This window comes from Drosophila persimilis, unplaced genomic scaffold, assembly GCF_003286085.1.
Source record: "Drosophila persimilis strain 14011-0111.01,24,50 unplaced genomic scaffold, DperRS2 tig00000572-arrow-pilon, whole genome shotgun sequence".
Classification (NCBI taxonomy): domain Eukaryota; kingdom Metazoa; phylum Arthropoda; class Insecta; order Diptera; family Drosophilidae; genus Drosophila; species Drosophila persimilis.
The window spans coordinates 1,879,857-1,896,195 of record NW_020825321.1 but is presented as its reverse complement, the minus strand read 5'-3'; positions in this window follow the sequence as shown (position 1 = coordinate 1,896,195).

The window sequence follows — 16,339 nt, the reverse complement described above, 5'->3', positions numbered from 1 at the left end:
TGCTAGCGTTGTGTATCGAATGGTGTATGTGGACGTGGAGTGGGGTGGAGTCGGTGCCTCGGCTACGTTGAAATGACTTACGCGGTGGATATTATTGGGATAATTGGATACTTTATTATAAATACTTTTAGCACTTTCTTAAACTCTTAGATGAATACTACGTCGATGTTCTGGGCCGGGTTCTGCGTAAGTTGCCTTTTTGGTTTCGGTTGGCGTCTATTTATACGCCTGTTGCTGCTGTGTCAGCGGGTTCAAAAGTGCACTTTCGCGTCGGGGTGCACTTCGCCGTTTTGGCGATCGTGGGTTGACCTGGTTCTGTCTCTTCGCGTTTTTGGCGAGCTGGCGGGTTAGCCGTGGGGTTCTTGTCGTAGGCTTCCGCGGTGTCATCTTTTTGTAGCCGATGAACCCGGAAGACTGCGCCTGGCCGGTTGCTTGGTCTGGAGTGGGGGAAGTCCGCGTGACCTGGTGTGTTTGGTCAGCGTTATGAAGACGGCGCGTGTCAATCGGTGGCTATGTGTGGAGGGGGGTGTTCGTGTAGTAAATAATGCATGCGTTCAATTTACGTTGGGCGAGGTGCTGCAATTTAGTTGCAGGTTTTATGTTTTATTGGGCGTTGGGAGAGGCGTTGTAGCGAACCCTTTTGGGTTCGTTACACCCTCCCCTTTCTTCCCCGACGAGAGTCACGAAGCCCCGTGCGGTGGGGCGTGCGGCGGTGGGTCCGATACCGTTGCTCGAACCACCAGCTGTCGAATAGGGTTCGACCTTGCAGCTCCAGTCGCCGCAGTATTTCTTGGACCAACGGTGTTGGTAGGGTCCGGTTGGCGGTGTTTGTTACCCAATCTGGTGGGGCCACCGTCCAACGCGTGACGTCCTCGGCAGTGAATAGCTCGGGCACTTCGGGCGTCGGGGTGTGCCGTAGTGTCGTCTCCGCGCCGTCGTCGGTTTCCATTGGTTCGTCGGCGCCAGGCTCTTCGTTAGGAGTGGCGGTTCTGGGGCGGCTGGTGTCCTCGTCGGAACTGTCCTCGTCGGAACTGTCCCCTTCGTCGGTGGTGATGCCCCCGTGGAAATCGTGGATGGCGTCGCTGGGCCTAGAATAGTCGTCGAATCTACAGCCCATGGGGGAGTACGAGAGGGCCGCGGTCCACGGGGCGCGTGGTAGGGTGCCTCTTTGTGACTGTTGATACGAGGGCAGCTCTGACGGCCCTCCTTGCAGAGTGATGCTGCCCGGCGGGCATTGGCGGGAGTATGGCGGCGGTGGGTCGTACCTCCGAGTTTCGGGTGTCTCCTCGTCTTCTGAGTCTGTGGCGGACTCGTCTCCGCTGTCCGTGCTGCGGTCATACGACGTCTCGCTCTCCGTGTCTGTATAGATGTCGGACCTCTCCGAGTCGGTGTCCCCTGTGAGGTCGACGATTTCACTCGTCTCGATGTGGTCTTCAGGTGCGCCGTTCATTGCTGCGGCTAGTTTTCTTTTGGTGGCCTTAGGTGGGGATCTTCGTCAGCGGTTTCGTGGCGTAATTGGATCCTCGGGGCGTTTCGAGGGCGCTCCCGGGTCCGTTTGCTGATGGGTGCGTTTTCTTTTCTTCTCTCTCTTCTTCGCCACGGTTGGGTTCGTGTTCCGTGGTTTCATTGCTGGGCTCGTCTTCTGGGGGTTGGCGCCGGACAGTCTCTTAGACCTCGTTGATCGTTGTTCGCGGTCCGGCGGCGGTGTTCGCTGGTTGCTTCGTCGGAGGGGGGGATTGATATAGTCTGGCCCCTGGCTTGGCCGGCGTCGTCGTGTTGCCTGCGGGCGGCGTCATCGTGATTGGTGGAGCGCGGGGCGGTGCGATTGGTGGTTGTTGGCCGTTCTCTTTACCTTTTGCTGTACCGGCGTTCTGTTCCGGCGCCTTTGCGTTGAGGCGGCGGTATAATATTCCGATGACGACGCAGAGGGGAATGACGGTGACGAGTGTGAGTATGTAGGATGACGTCAGTAAGTCGTGCAGGTCGTCGATATGGTTGAGATTCTTCAGGCTTAGTTCACGTAGGAACGGTAAGCTGCGCCTCTCGTGGTGGTCCGTCACGTTGACTCGGGACATGGCTGATACTACCGCTTTCCTCTTGGAATCGCCCAAGTGGTTGATGTACCAGCTGCCGTTCAATGTGACTCGGCTGGAGTACGAGATGAGGTATGTCCCCGCGATGTCGTGGGTGGCCCCCGCGTCGTCGATGACGGTTACGTTGGCGTCGTTTATGATGATCGTGCCGTGGTCGACTATTGTTATTGGGTCCAGATGTCCGGGTAGCGTGGCGCAGCGTGCGGTGGATCCCGCTACTAGTTGCGGCGACGCTGGGTTCGCAGCTCCCGATGTTGAGTACTCGATTCTCGCATTCGGCCACCACTTCTCCGTCGCTGAAGTCCAAGATTTTGTTCTCTCGTTGGACCGTGAATATGAGCGATTTCTTGCAGATGAGCTTGGGCTGGGTGAACCTTATAAGAAACCGTAGTAGGTCGGCGTTCTAGAAGACGCTGACGCTGGAAACTTCCAGGAGTTCCACCAAGCTTATATTGGCGAAGTGTTGCTCGTTCAGTTCTTTGATGTCGGTGCCGGCGTGGAGGGTTGGGCTCACCATCTTGATCTTGGCTAGTGTCAGTCCCAGGATGAGGTTCTCTAAGTCGGTGATAACGATTCGGTTTTTAGCTACGATGCTCTCTGCCAGCAGGCTGTCCTCTGCATCGTTCGATTTTGCGATGTGGCTCATTAGCCCGGTCATCTCGTTTAGTCGGGTCTGAATCTTCGAGTTGATCTCGATCTGCCTGTTGTTGGCGTCTACCAGTTGGTTCTGCTTGAATTTCATTTGCTCCCAGTCGTCGAAGTCGGGAGTCCCGGCTACTACTTTCAGCCCGGTCCCGAGTATGTTAATGCTTCGTGTTTCCCGGTGGTGGATCCGTAGGATGGCGACCAGGTCCCTGATGCGTCCTAGGTTGGCGCGTATCACCTGGGCCATCCTGTTCACCTTGAGTTCCTCGATGGTTTGCTGGGTCCGGTCCGCATATTCTTCGTAGGATGTAACGTTTGTGGTGTGGCTCAAGTATCCGGGCCTGTCGCAGATGACGACGTCGCCGTCGACAATCGGGATATAGTTCGCCGTGGAATAGTCGTTCAGCTTGACCGACGCTTGGGCGGAGGCCGTGAGGGCGAGGAGTGTCAGTAGGGTGTTCATGATTTGGATGTTTTTCTTCGTTGGGTGATATTCGGATGGGACGGAGTGTCTCAGTGCGGCTGTTGGTTCGGGTGCGTTGGGCTTCGCCTTCTTCTGGTGAGAGTGCACTGATTGATGGGAGCCAGAGTTGCGGCTATTTAAGCCGTTCTGCAGGGTCCGTATTTGCGGAGCAAGCTTTTCTTCTCTCTTCCGTGTTGCACCGGGGGTGCGTTTTGGGGTCGCCGCCGACTTGCGATCATCTCGTCCCTTGCCTCGTTAGCGGTCGTGGTCGAGGGGTTTGTTGTGCTCGAGTTGTTGTTGGCGTTGCGCCGCCGGCTCTGCCGACTCTGCGGTGCCGCGGTCGGGGCGTCGGGTTGCTGTTTCATTGGTTTCTTCCGCGATGTCAGCATTCCTGTGTAGGCCAGTGGGCTCGTCGGGCTCGTGGTCGTGGAACTCTCTCAGGTCGTTGATATTCGCGGTCTTCTGTTTCCGGCTTTCGCAATGTTGTAATTTGGCGATTTTTGGCGATGGAAAGCTGTTGACTCGGTAGGAGCCGTCGAACTTCGGAGCTAACTTTGCCGCGAAGCCCTCGGCGGCGTTTGAGAGGTGGTGTTGGCGTAGTAGTACCAATGATCCGATGGCGGGGCGCCATAGTCGCCGGCGGAGGTTGTAATGTCTCCCTTGCTCTTGGCTGGCTCTCTGGATGCTGTTTCGGACGATGGCGAATACTTCGTTTAGTCTCGTCGCTTTGCTGCTGGCCGTCTCTTCTGTACTCCCTGTCCCGGGCGTGACTTCGTCGTAAAGGGTGCCGGGGAGTCGGGGTTCTCTTCCTTGCAGGAGGAAAGCGGGGCTGAATCCGGTTGTCTCGGAGACGCTGGAGTTGATCGCCAATGTCATCTCGGGTAGGAGTTCGTCCCACGTGTTCTGGTGGTCGTCGACGAACTGTGCGATCATTGTTTTCACAGTCCGATTGGCTCTCTCCATCTGGTTTTCTTGGGGGCAATACGGGGCTGTGTGTTGTAGGCCCACGCCTGCGGTTCGCAGGAATGTTTTAAACGATCGGCTGGTGAACTGGGTTCCGTTGTCACACACGAATAGTTTCGGCACGCCGAAGCTGCTCAGTATTCGTTCTCTGAAGGCTCGTTTGAGGTTCGCTGTTGTCGCTTTCTTGAGGGGTACCAGTTCGACCCACTTGGAGAAAATGTCGAAGAAGACCAGTAAGATGGTATTCCCGTGCTTGGACCGTGGTAATGGTCCGACGAAATCGGCACACAGGGTGGCGAAGGGTTATTCGGCTTTGCGTGTGAGCATCCTGCCCACGGCCTTGCGCTGTGTGGCCTTGAACTTCTGGCAGCTTACGCAGCCCTGCACGTACCGTCGTACGTCTCGGTGTAGTCCTGGCCAGTAATATCGTTGCGTTGTCCTCAGGATGGTTTTCCGGACGCCGAGGTGTCCTTCTGTTGGTTCGTCATGGCATTCGCGGAGTACTCTCGTTCGGCCGTTTTTAGGCACGCATAGTTTCCATGGTATGTGGTCGTCGTCGTCGGCTCCGTGTCCTAGATAGCGGTATAGCTGCCCGTTTTCGTGCGTGTAGTCCGGGTATTTCTGGGGCTCGTCTTGGACTTGCTGGATCCTTTGTTTAAGCCAGGTGCATGCTGTGTTGTCTTCCTCCTCGATGCGGTAGAGGGTCTCCAATGGTTGTCTTGACAGCGCGTCAGCGACTACGTTCTGGTTGCCGGCCCGATAGTGCACGTCGTATTGATATTGCTGCAGTTCGAGCGCCCATCTTACTACTCTTCCGTAAGGGCTCTCGAGGGTATTCAGCCATTTTAGTGCGAGGTGATCGGTTATGACATCGAATTGGTAGCCTTCGAGATAGCATCGCAGTTTTCGGACTGCCCAGATGACGGCGAGGCATTCCTTGTCGGTGGCCGAGTAGTTTCCCTCTGCTTTGTTGAGGCGCCGACTGACGTATGCGATGACCCGCTCTTTCCCTTCGATCTCTTGGGTGAGGACTGCGCCCACTCCAAGGTTGCTTGCGTCCGTCTGCAGGGAAAATTTGACGTTAAAGTCTGGGCTGGCGAGTACTGGTGCGGTGGTGAGCTGTGTTTTCAGCTCGTCGAAGGCGTCTTGTTGTTCTTGGCCCCATGTCCATGCTTTCCCTTTCTTCAGCAGCAGTGACATTGGTTGGACAACGGTGGCAAAGTTTGGGACAAATCTGCGGTACCAACCGGCCATGCCTACGCATTGTCGTAGCTCCTTCAGGTTGGTCGGCGGCCTCAGATCCTTTACGGCTGCGATTTCGTCGGGGTCCGTGTGGATACCTTCTTCGCTGATCATATGGCCCAAGTATTTTATCCGGCGTTGGAAGAAGACGCACTTGTCCGTGTTGATCCGTAGGTTTGCCTTGCGTCGTGCGAAAACTTCCTTCACGTTGTTCAGGTGCTCCGTGAAGCTTTTCCCGACGATGACGATGTCGTCGAGATACGCGAACGCGAACGGTTCCATGTCCGCGCCGATAACGGCGTCGAGGGTCCGTTGAAACGTGGCTCCCGCGGAATGTAAACCGAAGGGCATTACTTTCCATTGGTGTAGCCCTCTGCCGGGTATCGTGAATGCCGTGGCTTCCCGGCTGTCCCGGGCCATCGGTATCTGCCAGTACCCGTTTTGCAGGTCCAGGGTCGTGATGAAGTGGGCATTTCGGAGTCGCTCTAGTATGTAGTTGATCCTGGCTAGCGGGTACGCGTTCGGGATAGAACGCTCGTTTAGCTGCCGATAATCTACACACATGCGCCATCTCCCGTCCTTTTTGCGGACCAGGACGATTGGCGCGCTGTGGGGGCTCCGGGATGGTTCGATTAGGTCCACTGCTATCAGTTGGTCGACCTGTTCATCGATGATCCGCCGCATGGCTGGATTTTTCGGGTAGTACCGCTGTTTTATGGGTCGGTTGTCTCTCATGACGATGGTGTGTTCTGTTAAATCCGTCGTCCCTCGGAGGCCTGCGAGTGTCGGCAGTTCTTCGTCTAGAAATTCCTGTATTCTCGGTGCGATGTCGGGAGGCCATGTGTCGGAGATTCGTTCCGAATCGTCCTCCGGTGGTTCGCCGATTCCTGGGTCGCAAGTGTAGTCGGGTTTCTCGGGGAGGATCGTTGGTGGTTCGACTTCGCGAGTGTATTCGTTTATGCTGGCGACGACGGCGGGTGCGTCGCTCAGGTGTGGGGCGCTCGTGTGTGTCCTGGGGGGTGCTTGCGCGACGTTGTACTCAGCGTGATGTACGAACGTGCGGGCCTCGATGCTAGCGTTTGAGACGCATCGCGTTTGGGCGATGAAGGTTACCGACATGGCTCCAGGCGTGGTGCTGGGACGCATGCCGGCGCCGTACGAGGTGTTGCCCGGGTGGCGTCGGTGCCCTCGGGAGACCGGCTCGCTTTCTTCGTTGCTTTGCTTGGTTTTGGGTTCCTCGGAGTGGGCATGGGGCTAGTGTGCCTCGTCGTGGCCGTGGGTTCTGTGTTCCTCGTTCCTTGTGCTCGTGTCTCGTGTCGTGGCGGGGGATTCGTTGGCGGCGGGGGTCTCAAGTTCTTGGGTCCGTGGGCGTGTACTTGGCTGGCGGTGATCATCGGCGTGTTTGGGAGGGGGCGTTGGGAGCCTTGGAGATGAAGGCGTGTGGTGCCACATTGTATTGTGGTTTCGATGGCGCACAGGAAGTCCATCCCTATGATGGCTTGCTCTAGCATGTTGGGCAGCACCAAGAGCGGCATCTGTACCTCCTGCTCGTCTAGTTTGACGCGCGCTAGCAAGATCTGAGTTATCTCGCGTGCTGAGCCGTCAGCTAGGCGTATCGGGACGCAAGCGTCGCGCAGGTCTTTGTCGTGGCCGAGTTGGCGGGCGAGGTCGGCGTTGATGAAACTTCGGGACGCCCCGGTGTCGACCGATGGTCACTCTCACCACTATCCGGCCGTCGTCTACTTGTAGCGGGTTTCTTAGTTGGTTGTCTGAGGAAGCGTCGTGCCCGGCTGTTCCCGTGTCAGCTGGGGGCGCGAGTCGTTTCCCGACGGGTCCTGGCGGCAACAGCCTCGGTGCGTGATCCTCGCTTGCCGCATTCCCAACAGAAGAGGATCGATGGGTTGGTGCAGTCGCGAGATGCATGTCCCGCTTCTCCGCAGCGTCGACAGGCTGCGTGCGGGTTGGCGATGGGGGTGGTGATCATTCGATGTGTCGTTTCCTGTGCTGAAGCGCCGGCTTGGTGCTGCTTCCTTGCGGGTTCCGAGGTGTTCCAGTGAGGTTTTCGGAATTGGGCCCGATTCGTCCCGCTTTCGTTTTGTTGTGCCGTTGGCCGCCGGTACCTGGGTGGTTGTCGAGGGGGGATTAGGATCGCTGGTACGTTTCGTTCCTGGATGCTCTCGAACTCTGTGGCCAACATCGTTAATTGCGTCAGACTTCTCAGTTCGTGTCTTCGCACGTACAGCTGGTACGCCGGGAGGGTGTTGTCATAGATCCGGCTAAGTTCCTTGGCTTCGTCGTACCCGGCGTGGTGCATGAGCAACCGGAGCTCGATGACGAAGTCCTTGAACGGTTCGCCCACCGCTTGTTTGCGGTCCCTGATCTGGTCTTCCAATTGCTCGAAGTACCGGGGAGGCAGGAAAAAGGCTAGGAATTCCTGGCGGAAATCGGCCCATGAGGCGCTCTGGAGTCGGCTGGTGCGGAACCAACGGTTGGCTCGGTCTGGGAGGAGCTCTGCCATGGCTCGCGGCACGTAGTTCAGGTCTACCCCGTACGAGAGGGCACGCTCTTCCAGTAGTTCGACGAACGACAGTGGGTCGTCTTGCCCGTCGAACTGGATTCCCCACTTTCCGATCCGCTCCGCCATCTGTGCGGCGTGACTGTAGTAATGGCCATCTGTGGGGCCATTTCCTCCAGCTGTCGGCAAGATCCTTCTCATGGGCGAAGGCCTTGGCTCCGGGGGCGGGGGCTTCGGTAGATCTTCGGCGGTTATCGATGTCGGTGAGGTGCTGGCTTTGCCCTCCATGATTCCTGGAACTTGTAGGCTGAGTTTGGGGTCCGTCTTCCGCTTCTCTGTTGGTGCTGAGGTGTCGGGCTGGGGCGATCTGGCTCGTCCTGGCGATCTGGCGTACTGCCGCTCGAGCTCCGCCAACCTGACCCAGGCATCGTGTTCGAGGGGCCCGGCGACTAGTTCGGCGAAACTCCTCCGCTAATCTTCCACGTTCCCCTCGCGGCTGAAACCGAATTCCTCCGCGAAGGACTCCAGCTCCTCTCGGCGACGTTTGTGTATCCAGCCGGTACTCACCACTGGGTTGGCGACGAATTCTCCAGGGTAATACCCACTGGGCTGTTCCTCTGTATGGGATTCCATCGCTCCGATTGTTGCTTGAGTTGGCTGTTTCGCTGGGCTTGCGCTTTTCCTTCACTAGGGCACTGTGTCGAGCTTCGCGGCTGACGCTTCGAATTTCTTCTCGGGGTGACGGCACTGTTCGCGTTTCTCTTTCGCTGTGTCGCGCTTTCGTCTGGTCGTTGCGCAACTCTTGCCGTTGATATTGCGCGAGGTCGGGGTTTTCTTTGGGTTGCTCTCTTGTGTTCTTGCTCTAGTGGCCGTGGGGTTTTATTCCACAAGCCCTCGCTGACGTTCCCTTGGGTCCCTGCTCGGGCGCCACTTGTGATGGACCTATTTCAGGCTGAGGTAAGCTCAGTCACGTCCAGGGGTCAATCCACAAGAAATTTGTAGAAATGGATGGAACTTCAAGGGAGACGTCGGGGGTGGCTTATCGTAGAGTAGATGGATCGGGGCTTGGGCGGGCGTTGCTAGCGTTGTGTATCGAATGGTGTATGTGGACGTGGAGTGGGGTGGAGTCGGTGCCTCGGCTACGTTGAAATGACTTACGCGGTGGATATTATTGGGATAGTTGGATACTTTATTATAAATACTTTTAGCACTTTCTTAAACTCTTAGATGAATACTACGTCGATGTTCTGGGCCGGGTTCTGCGTAAGTTACCTTTTTGGTTTCGGTTGGCGTCTATTTATACGCCTGTTGCTGCTGTGTCAGCGGGTTCAAAAGTGCACTTCCGCGTCGGGGTGCACTTCGCCGTTTTGGCGATCGTGGGTTGACCTGGTTCTGTCTCTTCACGTTTTTGGCGAGCTGGCGGGTTTCCGCGGTGTCATCTTTTTGTAGTCGATGAACCCGGAAGACTGCGCCTGGCCGGTTGCTTGGTCTGGAGTGGGGGAAGTCCGCGTGACCTGGTGTGTTTGGTCAGCGTTATGAAGACGGCGCGTGTCAATCGGTGGCTATGTGTGGAGGGGGGTGTTCGTGTAGTAAATAATGCATGCGTTCAATTTACGTTGGGCGAGGTGCTGCAATTTAGTAGCAGGTTTTATGTTTTATTGGGCGTTGGGAGAGGCGTTGTAGCGAACCCTTTTGGGTTCGTTACAATATGATAGCCACGATATAACAATTGTAGAGTCGCACCATGCAAATACAGTTGTATCTCTATGTCGTAATCCAGCCTTAATTAATCGTATGAGTTGGCTCAGAAGAAGTGCTCCGCAAAGCTCCAGGCGTGGCAAGGATTACTGCATGAGTGGAGTCACCCTTGTCTTTGCAGCCACTAAAGATACGGACACAGAGCCGACGTTGTGTATTACTCTACTGTAAACTACAACAGCGTATGCCTTGATAGAAGCATCGGAGAATCCGTGCAACTCGATGTTGTAGCGTCGTTGACAACCAAACGTGGTACTTGAAACTGCTGCAATGTGTCGAGGTCAGCTCGCCACTTCAGCCAATTGTCCGCCAGTTTTGTTGAAAGTGGATCATCCCAATCCAGATTGAGTAACCATAGCCGCTGAAAAAGAATCTTGAACTGAACCACGACGGGTGCCAAGAGTCCAAGTGGATCGAATATCCGTGAAACATCGGACGAGACTTGTCTTTTTGTGCACTTAGGATTTGCAGATAGACCGACATTGTATGTTAGCGTTTCCTTTCCAGGATGCCAGTAGAGTCCCAGAATCTTTACTGGTGACCATTGAGTTGGTTGTGTGTAGGCGTCGGTATCCTCTGTTATGCATTTGGTATTGGATACCCATTTCCCGAGCTCTAGCTTGGCGCAAGTTCGTTCCGGTTCCGCAGTAGCTCATCCTCACTGTTTGATCCAGTAAGAACATCGTCAACGTAAAAATCTTCCAGTAGGATTTTCGCAGCATTCGGAAATTCGTGTTGTTGATCCGAAGCCACTTGTTGCAACACCATTTTCGGGGCAACTGGGCTCATTAAAAACCGACGCGCGACCACGTTGATATCATCGACCGATATTTCTCGTCCTTCTCAGTACTTAAGTAAATGTACTGGAATGTAAACCCCCGCAAAGGGTAAGTGCACCCTATCTAGAAATACATACTTACAAGGAGCCGGTGCGTTCCTTCCCATACAATAAGACTGCCACTGCTAGCTATGAAATTCAGTATCAGAAACAGTACCACAACTGCCTGTAATAAAAAAAAAGTAATAAGTACAAACAGACAGAATACATACACAAAAGGAACAAGAAGCTGCCGCTACAATGGCAATGGATGTGCAGCAAGAGATTGGTGAGGAAATATCGAGGTGCATTCGGAACTTTAAAAAAGATTCCCAAGAACGAAAGCAAACGGCCTCTTATTGTCAAGCCAAAATATCAGCACTCGAAAATGCGTGGAATCGCTTCAACAAAAACGAATCCAAGCTTCGCGATACAGACAAAACGGATGAATACGTAAAATTCTGTGAAGACTTACGTACAACATGTAAACAATACATTACGATTTTTACCGAATGCATTGACATGCTATCGCAGACATCTAGCGTTCGTGGGGAACGTCAAATCGTCCCTAAAGAAAATCATTAGGAACCTTCAGTAGGTCCTAAAGAAAGCGATCTGATCCAGCAGTCCCGAAGTCTTACAGCAAATTGTTTTCACTACAAAACGTTTCGCCGACAAAACGTCATAGTAGAGTCCGTAAAACGCAGGCTGAAACAACTTTCAGAGGCGGAAGGACGCACATCAAGTGATTTGATAAAATCACTCAAGCACACGGAATCCATTTCACCATTCATGAGGAATACGAGGACCCAGTGGAAGGAGGATATGACATGGAAGCTAACACTGGAAAGTAAGGTACAAAGAGCATTGGCAAAAGCAGCCACACTAAACACGGACAACGTGCATCTTCCACGCACCTAGTTATTTGACCTGTTCTCATGTATGGTTTATGAAATCAGCATACCAACTGTAAAATAGATGTGGTATCTTAAAGCAACCGTTACCGACGAGGTTTTCCAAACTTATACCAGCTGGCCAAAGTGGTACACTCAGTTCCTGCGACTCAAGTTAGTGTTGAGAGATCATTTTCGGCACTCAAAATGATCCTCACTGATCAGAGATGCAACCTCGCGGACGAATCTTTGTCAAAATTACTTTTTGTAAAATTAAATAATACATATAAATTAAACCTATTTCCGACAACAAAACCAAAAATAACAAAAAAATTTTAATGTATTTTCAAAAATAAAATTTTAGCGCAGGGTGTAGCTTTGTGGTCTTTTGACAAGGATATGCAATAATATTGGCGAACATTCTAACACAGAAGCCGTAAATTCCTGTTAAGTTTTATTTTAAGCAAAAAAAAAAAATAAAAATCATTGATAATCATTATTTTTGAGTTTTATTTTTTTTTATCAAGAATAATGATTAATCCTAAGTTTTATCAAATTACTCAAAAATAATGATTATCTGTGAAGAAAATCGTAAAAAATCAAAAGTTTCCAAATCATTGCGGCAATGCAGAGATTGTACAAAAATAAAGATTTTGGTGTAAATAGTGTTTTTCTAGTTCCATTAAAAATAAGAGATTTTTTTATTAAAAAAAAAAAAAATAATGGTTATTTACGGTCCCTGAATTTCCTTCCATATTTCCTTCCAACGTGAGTAACATTTCAGCTACTTACTGACCACTAGAATGGTCTTATTAAACTGGGGTAGTGACCCCACATTCATCATTAAAAACCGCAAGGAGGTCCTGGACCTCACGCTTGCCGCTCATGAGATACAGAGTAACATTGTATCCTGTAGGGTCCTAGAAGAACACTCCTTCTCAGACCACAGGTACGTGGAAACTGTTTTCCCCTTCTCAGTACCGAAGCCAGTTCGATTCCGGAACATCAGGCGGACAAACTGGACTCGGTACTCTGTTTACCTTTGTCGTATTCTCCCTGAGCCCCCACTTGAGGAGGAGTTTTGCAGGGAGGCCACGACTCGTCTTCTTAAGATGTTCACCCACGCCTGAAATAAGGCGCTCGAAAAAAGCCTGCCCCTCTGGCAAGAACAGAGGCCGGAGGAAACCTTAATGGTGGAATCCGAAACTGGGGGAACTCCAGAAAGCCTCCCGGAGACTCTTCAATAAAGCTAAGGCTGAAAACGTTGAGCAAAACTGGGCCGAGTATAAGGCCAGTCTGTCAACCTACAACAAAGAACTTAGGAAACCCAAACGCGCCTCTTGGCGTAAGTTCTGTAGGGAAATCGAGAACAACTCAGAAGCTTCGCGCCTGCGCAGAGTTCTCTCAAAGACAACACCCATCCTGGCCTACTTGAAGAACGCCGACTAGTCGGGGACTACGTCCAGCGATTAGTCGCTAAATCTTCTCCTAAATAATCACTTCCCTGGCTGCGATGAAAACAGACCCAACTACTTCGCGCCTTCTTCTGTCGTCTCAAATGCCATCCTGAGCCTGCTAAGCCGGGAGAACATTTCCTGGGCGATCAGAAGCTTTAAACCATAAAAGTCCGCGGGGCCAGACGGCAGTTTCCCTGCCCAACTGATTCACGCGGGACTGAAAGCCATTTACTGGCTCAAAATAATTTACGGGAGGGAATCTTCTCCCACGGGTGCATCCCTGACACCTGGCTTCAGACCAAAGTCGTATTCATACCCAAGTCAGGCATTCCGCGCACACTGCCCCAAAAGCTTTCAGACTCATTAGTCTATCGACTTTTCTTCTGAAGGCGGAACGGCTCCTGGGGCTGCATCTCACGGCGTGTATTCCGCCCAGTCTGATCTCGGACTCCCAGCATGCCTATCGGAAGGGAAGATAAACCTAAACGGCCCTACACTCGATCACATCGATCATCGATCATTGATAGCCTTCCTCGACATAGAAGGCGCCTTTAATAACATCCTTCCGACAGCCATAACGGGCGCACTGACGGACCTGGCGGTTGACTCCCGGACGGTGATCCTAATCGATCAGATGCTACAATGCAGGACGATTGAGGCATCACTGGGGATGTCTACGTCCTCCAGATTTGTCAGCAAGAACACTGCAGGGCGAAGTCCTCTCTCCCCTCCTATGGAAGTGAACAAACTGCTGCGGGAGTTAGAGGCGGTTGGTTGCCGTGTGGTGGCATATGCGGACGATGTTGCAATAGCATTCTCTGGTAAATTTCCGTCGACGTTGTGTAAGTGCATGACAAGTACTTTCACGAAGATTTCGAGATAGGCAGACAAATTAGGGCAAGGAGTCAAACCGTCTAAAACGGAACTGGTGCTTTTCACTAAGAAGTACAAAGTTCCGGTACTGAATCCCCCACAACTCTGTTGGGAAGCGCTAGCCTTTAGCAACAATGCCAAGTATCTTGGACTAATCCTCGACAGAAAGCTAGATTGGAAACTGAGCATAGAAGGCAACAGTGGCCCTTTATACATACAGGAAAGCAATCGGACTAAAATGGGGAATGACCCCGTATATAGTTCGGTGGCTATCACCGACCAGTCATGATCTATGAAGTGGTAGTAGGGTGGCCAGCCCTAGACAAAAGAACCTGTTTTAACAGACTCCGTAGAGTTCAGCGCATGGCGGAGCTATGCATAACTGGCCGGCTACGCACTACTCAAGGGGAAGCCCTGGATACCGTGCTGAACCTCCTCCCTGTAGATCTCATGGGTAAAAAGGTGGCAACACTTTCTGCCCTTAGAATAAGAGAAGCCGAACTGTAGAAAGCATCCGAGTTTGGGCACTCGGGAAACCTAATGGGACTCCCGCAATTACCAGAGAGGACATATTACTGTAACCCTAGCGATCACCTCTCGACGCCCTTCCAGGTATCAATCCCACCTAGGGAGGACTGGGAGATGGGCGAACCAGGACCCGCAAAGGCGGTTCACTTCTACACTGATGGCTCAAAGTTAGACGGCCGCGTGGGAGGCGGAGTCTACTGCAGCGAGCTGAACATCAGTCATTGCTTCAGGCTCCCGGACCACCGCAGTGTGTTCCAAGCGGAGGTTGTAGCCATCAAGGAGGCAATTTCCATCGTCTCCAAACTAATTCTAGACACGCACTTAGTGTGCGTTTTCTCTGACAGCCAAGCAGCTATTAAAGCTCTAGGCTCAATATCGTCGAACTCAGCGACTGTAAATGACTGCCGCAGGTCTCTGCACGAGATCGCAGATCAGTTAGACCTCTTCCTTATATGAGTCGCAGGCCACAGGGACATCGAGGGGAACGACGCCGCCGACGAGCTAGCAAGACAGGGTACTACGAATCCTCTCCTATCGGAGAAGAAGCAGGTAGCGATGCCTCTGGCTAAGTGCAGGCTCCTCACGCACGAATTGTTCGAGCAAAATGCCAATAGTAGATGGCAGCAAACCGCATCCTGTAAAATCTCAAGATTGATATGGCCATATCGATCGAAGAAGCGCTCAGCCGAGCTGTATAGACTCAGCAGAGCACAGTGCTCTGCAGTTACTCGAGCCATTACGGGACACTGGCAGATCGGCACTCATGCCTCTAGACTGTCAATCCCTCATAACGACTTCTGCAGAAGTTGTCGCGACGAGGAAGAGGAGGAATCGGTCCCACACTTCTTCTGCCACTGCCCGGCCCTTGGAAATCGTCGTCTTTGTATTCACGGAGCCGCTTTCCTCACGGACATTTCGGACCTGTCCGAAACCACACCAGCGACCTTGTCCAAATTCATCCAAGCCTCCGAATGGGACTGCCTTTAACATGCAGTAGTATGCTTTCACGGTTCAGGCAACGAAAAGGGGCACATGCCCATGCGGCAACACAATGGACCTCTTATAGGTCCAAGTGAGCTTGGAGGGGCGGGGGTTTCTTTATCTCCCCCTCCCGGCTACCGCCTTAACCTAACCTAACCTAACCTCCAACGTTTCCCTATCTTCGGCGTCCATTATCCCAAAAAATATAATATAAAGTGCCCATAAACTTAAATGGTGCTCGCTTCTTTCTTTTATTCTCCTGAGTCATGAAAAGTTTATTATTTTCCTCCAAGTCTGCAAGTTTTCTTTCGCGTTGTTTCAGACATTATTGCATTTATCTTCTAAAGTATAAAGTTTACCACACACACCTCTCATTTTCCCAATCAATTCTTTCCCCTTTTTTATCATTTGAAAATGCTGGTCCATGTTATAATAAACAATTAAGTCCCAGGTTTCAACGTCCCCCATCGGAACCAAATATATCGAAAAGGAACTGTTAATTTTTCAATTGACCACTTCGCCTTTACTATGGCAGCTATGTTTGCATTCGATACTTGGCAACATAACACAAGCACTAACATTGCTGCCATTAGTCCTAGCTTGTACACTTGAGGTCTACTTCGAGTACTTCTGGTCCCTTTTAGAGTCATTCCTGAGTCTTGCCCTTCTGACTCAATTCCAGTCAATGGACAAAATTGAGTTATAGGTCGTTTTATAAACCCATATTGATGTTTTATAGTTACTACTCGGACTCTATCGTCCCCACCTTTATATATTTCGTTATTTTTCCCAAGGGACATCTAGCTGGGTGACAGATTTCATCTTTTTCTTCTTTCCATTTAATCCAGAATTCTGTTTTCACATCCTCTGAAATTGTCTCAGTCTGGCCAAATATTGGCCTTCCAATAATAAAATGACCTGGTGATAATACATCCAGATCGTCAATATCATTTTTATCTTGGCTTGAATTTAGTACCGCTTCAATTTGACATAATAGAGTTGCCATTTCCTCATAGGTTAAATTATTGTTACATATTCCTCATTTCAAGTGATATTTCACTGATTTTAGCCCAGCTTCCCATCCAGATGCTCTCATTTTGATTTTGGACAT